The following is an 11,507-nucleotide window of genomic DNA, read 5'->3' as shown; positions in this document are numbered from 1 at the left end:
AGGAACTGTACATGCATCCTCTCATAACTGTTTTATGTCCATCACTGCTGACCACACATCTCCGTCACTGAGATACAACTGAGAGGAGCAGCGGACATTGCTATCACTGAGCTATAAACGACCTCACACATTGCTGCTGCTCGTCACCGCCTTGGTGCACCCGGTCTATAGTGTACCCGTCTTACCCCCTCGCTGTATCGCCGTGCTTCAAGGCGCTTCCCTAATATAGTTACATTTTAACTTTTCAATGCGGCCATAAAGCCTTATTAGATTGTGTTTTGTACTTAATGCATTATTAACTGGGGTAACGAGTGAAGAACATTTGGGGGGGCGGGTGTCTAAAGCGGCCTCTCCCCCAACGCGGCCAGTGAAACAAGGAGGTGCGCACGTCACCGCCGCAGGTACACGTCATCAGCTCCAACTACACGTCACCAGCTCCAGCAAGGGACACGTCATCAGTGCCACGCGCACGTCACTGCCGCAGGTACACGTCACCGCAGCCAGGTACACGTCATCAGCCTCAGTGACACGTCACCGCAGCCAGGTGCACGTCACTGCCGCAGGTACACGTCACCGCGCAACGCACGGGCTCGGAGAGGGCTCGGTCAGTGTGTTACAGGGGCCTGAGGAGGCTTGCAAGAGACTCAGGGCTGTGTGAGAGTGCAGAGCAGGGGCCTCGTGTGTAGGTGCTGCTGCCACATCACATATGTAAATGGTGCAATACATACAAACGCTGTTTTTCATGGTATTTCACGCAATCAGGGATGGTCTTTATCAGGGGCGAACTGGGCCTAGGTCTAGGGTGCCAATATTCTGGGGGGCGTCTGGAGCTGTCATATTTGGCAGTAGCGGCTGGCGACTGAGAAAAGTGGCAGGGGAATAAAAAAAAAAAAAAGAAAAACCTGAACTGCACCGCCGCTCTCCGCCACTCTTCAGGCTTCCAGCCTGCGTTATGATTGGCTGGAGCGCCCTGGCTGGCCGCTCCAAGGCAGACTGGGAACCTGGGCTTGCTCTCTCCAACCCAGCAACACAGTACCAGGTTGGAGAGAGCCCTTGTGCACATGCGTGTGTGGCCGGCCTCAGACGGCCGGCCAAGCATACATGTGCACTGAGGGAGTGCTCTGTGCACTCCCCTCACTGCTCGTCAGCCCCATGGCCCCACCTCTTTCAAAAATAAAACAATAATAAACGTTTTTTATTATTGTTTTATTTTTAAAGGTTTGCAGCTCCTGCTGCTTGGGGGGGGGCAGGAAGGTGGGGGCGACACCCCTCCACCATAGCGGAAGAGTCACCCCTGATATTTCGATTATGCCAATAGCAGCGCCCTCCTCATCCTGCTCCAGACGTCTCCCTGTCTGTTTATTTCTGTCTGATTTGCCGGTTTAAAGTGTTTTTAATCCTTTATTATCATATCGTGGGCAATGTCTTTAATACCCCTTCGGCCCCCTTCCGTGCCCTCCCTTCACCCTTTGACCCCAGCTGCATCAACATAACCATCACCTGCGGGAGGCAGCAGAGCTATCAGTGATTTAGGTGAGCTGGTGGGGTCCAGGGTGTTTGTGTTCAGGGGTCAGTCTCCGATCATCCAAGTACTGACCACTGAACACAAAAGGGACACCCTGCTGCCTCATTTAATTCACTACCATCAGCAAGGGTGCCAAATTTATCTTTGCCCAGGCACATGCGCACTGTCAGCGCACTATCTTAGCAAAGGCCGGCTCTGCACGCAATGCATCAGGCATTACTCCAGGAGGTTGGTAGGGTGGGGTTTCGCCTTCATTACTGAGGAAGCAGTGCAGGGGTTTTAAACACACTGCATTGCAGCTCCTCCTATATCCAAGCGTTTTCAGACAACAATAAAAATGTCAGGGTAACTCTGTTGATTTATGTACCTGCTGGGCAGAGATCAGAGTTTTGTCTAGTGACGGTTTTGACTCGTCTAAGATAGCGCAGAGGGTTAATATGCCTGCTGCAAAGTGCATGTATTATGCAGATCACAGAACAGTATTTATGTGCATTGCTCAGTGGGATTTTTTGTCGCAGAGATCCTGTTGTTACTGTGCAGTTTATAAGTTACAATCGTAGTCTAGCACAGCGAGCTATGAATTACCATGAAAGAGCTGCATGCAAACTGCATGGTACAGGTTTGAAAGTTATGTTTTTTTCCCAGTCTTTCATTATGCTAATTTTGCTAAAAAAGGGTTTGATTGGATAGAAATACATTCTTTTTAGTAAAGTCAACCCTAACCACTGTGTTAAGTCCTAAATCCTAGGTTTATGCTTCCCCAGACCAAGCACTCTTAAACAATGCCTACCTGTATGGATGACATGTGAATTTTACACCTTGTAGTCCCCTTTGTCTTATGTAACATTTTCTACACACTGATTTACACACATATGATTCATTGTCTCCTTATGTGTGTGTGATGTAAAGTGTTCTGACACACTATATTGGTAAGAGAGGCGCTATAAAACAAATGAAACACATGTGAGAAGGGGCTATAGAGAGATGAGAGGCGCTGTTAGAGGGTGATGGCGAGGGAATCATTGAAGAGCACCAATAAAGGTTGGTGTATCCTGGTGCACAGTAAGGTCATCATTTACTATGCTTTAAAACCTAATATAATTGAATATATAATGAAAAATGTGCTGTTGAATGCACCATTTTTGCCTAAACTTTCTCGAGGGCAAGAACACCCCTTTTGCCCCTCCCCCCACACCCTTTGTAGTGATCAGGCTTGCTCGCTATGCACCCTATGGGGGCTGGTTGACAAAATTTGCCAGGGCTGCGCAGTCCGGCCCTGATTTCACACCTCATTGGGGGTAGTAATCACTATATAAATGCAATTTAAATGTCTATGTTTTCAGGCCGCTCGGTATGACAGTTCAATGCCTCATGTGTGCCATTTTGAGCAAGACTTGAGAATCTAGCTGTCTAGCCCTTATGTGCAACTTTAGAGGCTGGGAACAGTTTTTAGAAAGGCCGGAAAACAACATGGTCTTAGCTGAAAAGCCTAGAGTGGTTGAATGTGTATTATAATCAGTACTCTTTGGCTTTTTAAAGCAGGTGTGTAACATAGGCCCCTGCAGCCTCTGGCACATGGGCGCGGAGTGGGAGAGGGTTGCAAGCTTTTAGGGGCCCCTTTTCAGGGAGGCGAGGTCTGTGGAGGAGGTGGGGCCTTAAACCCATTACTTTTACAAGGCACGGGCGGTCCGGATCACTGAGAAAGTGCAGGTTTTTGTGCCAAAAACTGACCTGAGCCACCTTGATCCCCAAAACAAAATCTTCCAAGGCTCCTGCTAATGTCCTAGATGGACCCCTCTGAACATCCGCAGTGCCCAGCCTCCAAGCCTGAGCCAGAACTCCACACTGCCCCAGTGATGTAGCCAGTGTGTCAAAGTCTCTAATGCAAGGAAGGAAGTGCCCCCTGCTGTTATTTGAATTATAAAATACAGCTTCAACGGGCCCTTTATGTCTTTGGGCCCATGTTCACTGCACCTGCTGCACCAATGAAAACCACAGCCCTGCACTGCATAGGGGTTTCAGGTCATATTATCTCCCACTGTCTGATATGAGCTTCTCACCAGGAGGCCATGTGAGCAGGGCCAATATCGTCTGACACATGGTCAGACTGTGTATGTTGGCAGGTCTGTATGTCACTGGGTAGATGCCCTTGTAGGTATTCCTTTTATGTTTTATGTGGTTTTATTGATGAAGTATGTTCTGACGCTTCATAGACTGTGATCTCAATAAACTTATTTTACTCCTGCTTGCATTATGTCCTGGGCAGCAATGTCTTTTTGAATTAATGTGCATAGCTATGAGACTGGCCCTAGAAGCGATCTCTGTGTCGGGATCTCACTATACACTGCACCATCTAAGAGTCAATCTTATTTAAGTCTCTTCTTCAGTGATCTCACTGTCTTACATACCATGCCTCAGCCTGTTCATGGAATCAGTTTCTCCTTGTGTTGTGAACTCACTATATATTTTGAAGCCTCTCCTTGAGGTATGATGTCACACTATATTGTGTTGTTTCTTAACCGTGACTGGAGTATAGCGTCTCAGTCTATCCTGGGAACCAGTACCTTTACATGATTTCACTGTACTTTGTGTAATCTCTGAATCAATTCTGGGAAGCAGCCTCTCATTGGATTGTAGATAGTCTCAGGCCTTGTAGAGTGTCCCTCAGTCTATCCTGGGGAACAGTTTGTCGTAGGAAGCAGTATTGTCTTGAGGTGTGCTTTCTCTCGCTCTATGTTGTGTTGCGTCCTAGACTGTCCTGGAGAACAGACCCTCCTTGCAGTCTTACGCTAGCTCATGCACTCTCAGGGGGAGATTTACCAACATTTTGCTCTGGGTTAGCGTCACAATTGACGCTAACCAGCACAATGTTTTTTTCTAATTTACTTTCAAGAGCAAAACTTGTTTTCCGCTGGAAAGTACCATAAAAGTAACGCAAAGCAGCGCAAAGCACTGCATTGCATTATTTAGTGCTATGGTGGCGTTACATGAGTGGCACATGGGTCTTCCTATGCAACCACCCATGCCTTTTGACCAAAGCCCTACCTACAAACAACGGTAGTTGTTTTGCACCAAACGTTAACGCCATTTGAAGCAGGTGTTAGAAGGAGAAATGTATTAATTTTGCCTTTCTTTTTTCCGATGTTGCATGCGTACTGTACGGGGCAGCAAACATACAAAATAGGAAAAGTTTTAAATGTGTCTAAGCATAGTATTTTGTACGGGAAGGCTGCCCTTCCAGTACAAAACCTATGCTACACTCATGCACACACCCTTACACTATGGCAAAAAGGTGTGTGTGGCGCACAGCAGCTAAAATCAGTGCCATCGCTAGGAAGAGACGAGGGGAGAACCTTATTTCTGTAAATACGGTGCTCTCCTGCCCACTCCTTCTCACACGGCGCAGCTTTTTTCACTGCTGCACTGCATTGCATGACTGTTTGGTAAATCTGGGCCTCAGAGTCCTTTCTGGGGAGAAGTGTTTCCTTGTGTTGAGTGTAATCAAAGTTTTGTGGAGGTGTCTCTACAATGTGTTTCGAAGAAAGAGTTCCTCATGTCCTGAGATAATGGGCCCCCGGGACAAGGATTCCATGTGTGGGGCCCTGTGGTATGGGGTCTGCAGGGCCTTCATAGAGCAAGGGGAATGGGCCCAACCACTAGGTAGGGAAATTAAACTACCGAAGGCTTCGATGATCCCCGGGGACTTTGCCCTCCCTCTGGGAATATTAGAAAATGGCAGCAGAGGGCTATGCTCTTCATTCACTGCCCGGTCCTCAAGGGGATTTGTCTTTTAATTTCTATGGTCCCATAGGGCAGATCTGCTTGATGTTTTGTTTCATTTTGCTGATGGGGACCAGACGCAGCCCCCAGGAGCATTTTCTGCATGCTTCCTGGCCTCTAATTGGTACTTTTTGTTGGTAACTTGATTTTCGGGCTCTATGTGGCAGACCGGTCATGTGTTTGGGCTTGAGGGGCTGTCTCTTGCTGGGGGGGCATTTTCCACACCTTTGCCATAGCCAGCAAACCAAACAACCTTTCAGCTGACCTCTTCAGGTCCCACATCCCCCTGGCTTCGTGAATGGCACCTGTGTGTCAGTGTCAGTCTACAAAACTCACAGGGTAACCATGCAGGGTCTCCCAACGTGGGCATTCCCCCAACTGTTCCTCAGCAGACATGAAGGGACCAGTGCCACTGGCCCAGGAGAGGTCCATTCTACTCCTGGGTGCCAGCTAGATTTAAAGTCCTTCAGTCCATCCATGCAAGGGCATCAGGTGGCGTCTCCTTCCAGCTGGACATTCCTTTCTCATTGTCACTCCCAGAACCAGTGTCTTCTCAAAAGTCTTTTCCTTGTGCAGGGATTTTTAAATGGAGGTGGAAAATTCTAGAAGCCATACACCCCTGACGAGCCCAGGGTGCCACAACATCAATCCACCCCGGCCCCATACACAGCATTCTGGGATATTTCAGAATTACAACATCAAGTGGTCTATTAAAATACCTTCCACGTGAAAAACCCTTCTATGGAAGCCTCATCTCTAACCCCATTTGACACAGCTGCCTGATGCCTTCCCACCAAAACTTCAAAGGAGGGCTCCTCCTGTGTTTGGCTCCAGAGGTTTGGCCTTCCGATTTTGGTTTTGTGGGCTTTGACTTTTCCAACCCATGTGCAGCATGAGAGTCAATTAGCACATGTTGGTTTCCCCCCACACCTACCTCTCCCAGGACATGAGTTGAGCATTGTTAATGGATCTATTGTGTCGGGAGGCTTTTGTTCCTCTTGCTGCCCAGCAGAGTAATGAACTTGGCTCTGCAGGGGTGGTGGTGGCCCGAAATCTGATTATTACTGATACAGGGAAATATTACAATGCTTAAAGTGCCATAAGGAGTGTAGATATGATGACTGTGGATGCACACTCGGGATGCAAATTTACCTGAAGATTGATAACTCCCTAGACCCTGTAGATCTAAGTGGGGCGAAACTGTACATGTGTACAGATTTCACCTATAATGTGTAATACAATTAAGCACCACAGACTTTAGGTAAGCACTGCAGACCTACACTACGAATGCCCACTCACAATATAAGGACTATCCATGTCAGTACATATCTATCTAGGGTCATTTCTGAAATAGACTACCTGTGCACAAATACTAGGCTGGGCTAGACAGCAATACACCACGCACAGCCCACACATGCACACACATTATGCTGACGTGTTCACATGTAACCAGCCCAGAAGATTTACCCTAGCTGCATAGCGTCCTCATCATAAAAGGCGGACACTTGCTGTCAGCATTCCCAGTCCATTTACAATGAATTTACCAGGAGTGAGACACATTTGCGAGACTCACAGTAAAATCGTGAAAAACAGGTAGTCAAAAGTGAAATTATAGGGGGTTAAATGGGTGGAATCTATTTGCTACAGGTCTCCTCCGAGAGGTAGTCCAAATGCACTTCCAGATTGGAACATTTGGGACAAGCCTTCTAACAGTAGTCAACTTTTGTGACAAATAGAGAGACCAGGAGCAAATACCCTGTATTCTTGAAGGTTTGTTAGAGATACAGTATTTATCAGTTGTGGGAGTGTGTTCTACTTAAAAGATTGTCCATATCAACTTTTGTATCAGTTGTATGAAAAGGGCCTTTATTCCACTTCAAGTCCATCATCAAAAACATGTTTTTAAAAACTGGATATATTTTTCCAGTTCCCTTGTTCCTCTCTCCTCTCTTGCCCAGTTTTTCCCTGGCCTCGTGTCTATCTACCCAGCACTTGCTTTTAAGTGTACTTAGCCATTGTACCTTCCTTCTCTCACTAAACTGGAAGCCAAAATCAGCCCTCGCAAAATTTTGAAAGTAGCTGCACCCTGCAAGAGGCCACGACTAGCATCGGAGGTTGGGAGCTTTGATGGCTGGGTCATTACAGCCATATATTCAAGCATTGGCAAAGCCAATAGGCTCGCATATGAAAGAGCTTTTGGCTTTGCCAATTTGTTTTAGCCAAGTTGTACACCAGTTTGGCTGCTGTCCAGCATGGCTAAAAGGTAGTGGCATAGAGGAGAGTCATGTGGAGTGTTGTAGAGTGGAATGGCGAAGAATGGAGTAGAGTGTTGTAGAGTGCAGTGGTAGAGAGTGTCATTTATTGAAGTGGCATGGTGTGGAGTGGCATATACTGAAGTGGCAAGAGTAGAGTGGACTGGTGTAGAGTGCATTGGCGCAGAGTGTTGCAGAGTATAGTGGCATAGAGTGCAGTGATATTGAGTTCAATGGCATTGAATTCAGCGGCATGCAATATAGCGCCTTAGAATGCAGTGTTGTAGATTTGAGTGGTGTAGAGTGGTACAGAGTGGAGTGGCATATAGTTGAGAGATGAGGAGGGCTGTGGCGCAGAGTAGACTTGAGTAGCGTAGAGTGTAGAGCAGAGCTGAGTGGCAGAGAGTGCAGTGGCATAGAGTAGTGCAGAATAGAGTAGTATGAAGTGGTGCAGAGTAGAGTATAGTGCTGTAGAGTGTAGTGCCATAGAGTGCAGTTGGGTAAGCAGAGTAGCATAGAGTGCAGAGTAGACTAGCATAGGGATCATTGGCGGAGAGTGCAGTGTTGCAGAGTACAGTGTCAGAATGGAGAAGAGTGGCTTAGAGAGCAGTGGCGTAGAGTACAGTGATGTAGAGTAGAGTTCAGTGGCATAGAGTGCAGTGACAGAGTTCATTTGTGTAGAGTGCATTAACATAGAGTGCAACAGTCGAGATTACAGTGGCCCAGAGTGCAGTGGCATAGAGTGAAGTGACACAGAGTGGAGTACAGTGGTGTAGAGTACAGTGGCGTGGAGTAGATTGTTTCAGAGTAGAGTGAAGTGGCAGAGAGTGGAGTGGTGCACGGTAGAGTGCAGTTGTATAGAATGGCATAAAGTGTATTGGCATAAAGTGGTGTAGATTGCAGTGGCATAGAGTGCAATGGTGCAAAGTAGATTAGAGTGGAATACAGTGGATTGGCATAGAGTGCAGGGGTATAGAGTTGAGTGTTACTGAGTAAAATGCATTGGCTTAAAGTGTATTGGCATAGTGTGAATGGCGTAGTGTACATCTTTGCAGAGTGGAGTAGAGTACTGTGGCGTAGGGTGGAGTTGTGCAAAGTAGATTGGTGTGGCCTAGACTGGTGTGGTGTAGAGTGCAGTGGCAAAGAGTGCAGTGGAGTAGAGTAGAGTGGCAAAGAGTGCATTGGCATAGAGTAGGGTGGACAGGGTAGAGTAGAGAGGCGTAGCGTGAAGTGGCATAGAGTGTAGTGGCGTAGAGTGGAGAGGTGCAAAGTGCAGTGGCGTGGAGCCGTGCAATGTGCAGTGGTGCAAAGTAGAGTGCAGCGATGTAGAGTGGTGCAGCGTAGAGTTGAGTGGCGTAGAGTGGAGTATGCATGGTAAGGTAGGGCACTGCCATTACAGACAGCACATTTTCAATTGAAATTACTATTACATTTGCACAGACATACATCTTTACTAATAAAACTATACAGTGCACAAATGGAAATGTGTGGAAATTGCATCACCTAGTGCAGTGGTTCCCAACCTGTGGTCCGGGGACCCCTGGGGTCCATGAAGCCTCCTCAAGGGGTCCGCAACTGCTTAGAAAATGAAATAATATTAACAGTTTAGGTCCCCAGCTTTCAGTAATAACTCAGTGGGGGGTCCCCAGATTCCAATAAAGATTCAGTGGGGGTCCCCAGGTAATGATGATGAGTAATGATATTGTGGGGTCCAAAGAAGTTAAAAGGTTGGGAACCGCTGACCTAGTGTAATGATTTGTTTTGACAATATTATAGTATTTGTTCCCAACACTCTTCAGAAAGAACGAAACATGTGCTTCATTTGATGTTACTAATTCTGACATATTTTGAAATACTCAGTTCATTTAAATATTGTCACATGCTAGAAAAATCACTTATTTCCTACCCCCCCAGTATCTATCAAGATTGTTACATAAATCCTCTGATTTTAAAGTAAGAGAAAGAAAAGGAAAGACAGCATCTGACATTTGACTTTTGTTAGCACCGTAAACGTGACAAGATAAGAAGAAAATGTGAAGGTCTGCTTACAGAAAGGGAGTTCATGGAAGGATACAGTAAACATGGTTTAGGTAACAGGAGGGACAAACAGAAACTAGAGATGCAAATACAGCCAGAAAATAGAAAGCCAGAAAATGTGAGTTACAAACCACAAAGTCAATGGTAATCAACGGGCAGAATGCATTCTTAAGTCAACTTTCTGAAAGTCAGCAAGATGTCTTTAGCAAAGGAAACCCCTAGCCTGAAGCCTACTGGAAAATGCCAGAGTGACAGACTGTCCAGTCCCACCCAGTCCAAATCCTAATTTTTACTGCTGCATGAAAGTTGATGATATTTTAATGTTGCATAAGTGCATAAAACAATGAACATTTGCTAAGAGGAAGAGCACATTCTTTCAAAGAGGAGCAGCACTTGTCCAGTGGTTAATTTGTAAATAAAAATGTGCCGGTGCCCAAACCTCTCCTCTGACACACACAGCTGCTGCATTTAAAAGTGTGAGCACAGAATACTGAGGCAGCGTAATCCTGAAGCAAATTCGAGCTTCTTTAGTCTATTTACAGCCACTCCCTGCCCTTCAGATCACTCTTGCAGCTTTCTGCTTTCTCCCTTTGTGACGCTCTTCCCTCTTTCTTCGTTCTGTCTTTCCTATATGTGTCTTTTGCTCGCAGTAAATGCCTGATGCAGAAAAATAAATGCCGGCCCTCAAAAATAAGGGCCGGTCGCCCCCACCAGCAACCACTGGCTCAAATTAAGCACTGCACTTGTCACACGATGAAAAACAGGGCCACCTCCCTTCACAAGGTGCAGATTCACATGCTAAGAGGGGCAGCACAACGCACAACCTACTAAAGATTGGGGTTGCACCTCACAAATGGACTGGGTCCACCTCTCAGTTCACCCACCGAAGGAGGGAACAGAATATATGTTTTATAGTATATTTTATTTATATTTGAAAGCATTTTACACACTGAAGCTCAAGGGTGGTCGGTTTTATTAAACTTTGAAATGATTGGCTTGAGCCATAAAATAATTACCAGGAACGATATAAATGCTTCTGTTGGCAAAAAAAAACAAAAAAAACCTTTTCTCTTAATTTCAGTTGTGGGCTCCTTAGTCCTCGCCTAAAGTGAATTTTTAGTGCGGTGTTGCTGTTTCTAGGTGTGACTTAGGTTGAAATTCGTAAACTGAGCAGCTTGGAAATACTTATTTTAGACGTTTTTGTTGCTAAGGCGTAGTGACGTATCGCTTAGTAAACACTCCAGTCTAGAGAGTACATATGCTTGCAGGCTCCCGTGACATTTAAATTTACAGCACTTTATTTTGCAAAGCCACAACTATAACCCCTGAGGCAGTTTTCAGAGTAAAAAACTACTCTTTCAAGAGATGTTTTGCAAAAAATGATGTCAGGGTACACCCGGATTTGAACCAGGGACCTCTTGATCTGCAGTCAAATGCTCTACCACTGAGCTATATCCCCATATACACTGCACGTAGCCACGTACTCATATATGTCGAGTGTGCTCCAGCATGCAGTACATGTCTGTATTTTCAGTTATATATCACCCCTCTCCCGGTCATTGTTTAACCATTGATATCGCCTGCTTCAAGCCGCACCCCGAATGTATGTAAAATCCAATCCTCGTTATTATTTTTTTTATTTTTTTATTTAACACCTGGAGACGCCTCGTTCTCCGGGTGAAATGGCTAAAGCGGAACAATGGGGTTAGTTAGTATCACACCCTCAAAGACCACACAGTGGGGTGGAGGGGGGGAGGGGCAAAGAACATAGGACCAGGAGCTTAACCTCTTAAGTGCGGGCGTCGGCCAGTGGCCGACGCCCACACACCCTCCCTGGTGCGGGTCACGACCAGTGGCCGACACCAGGAAGGGCATTAATAAATCCTCGGGTGCGTCGCACCCGAGGATTATTA

At 46.2% G+C, this 11,507-nt stretch overlaps 1 non-coding gene across 1 annotated transcript; it reads right to left on the bottom strand.

Moving 5' to 3' along the window:
• Positions 1–10,981: 10,981 nt before the first annotated feature.
• TRNAC-GCA (transfer RNA cysteine (anticodon GCA)) lies at positions 10,982–11,053 on the bottom strand. The gene has a single exon. It is a non-coding gene; the product is annotated as a tRNA-Cys (tRNA).
• Positions 11,054–11,507: the final 454 nt, after the last annotated feature.

The sequence above is a fragment of the Pleurodeles waltl genome, unplaced genomic scaffold, assembly GCF_031143425.1.
Source record: "Pleurodeles waltl isolate 20211129_DDA unplaced genomic scaffold, aPleWal1.hap1.20221129 scaffold_39, whole genome shotgun sequence".
NCBI classification, from domain to species: Eukaryota; Metazoa; Chordata; class Amphibia; order Caudata; family Salamandridae; genus Pleurodeles; species Pleurodeles waltl.
This window is presented reverse-complemented; position numbering and strand designations above follow the sequence as displayed.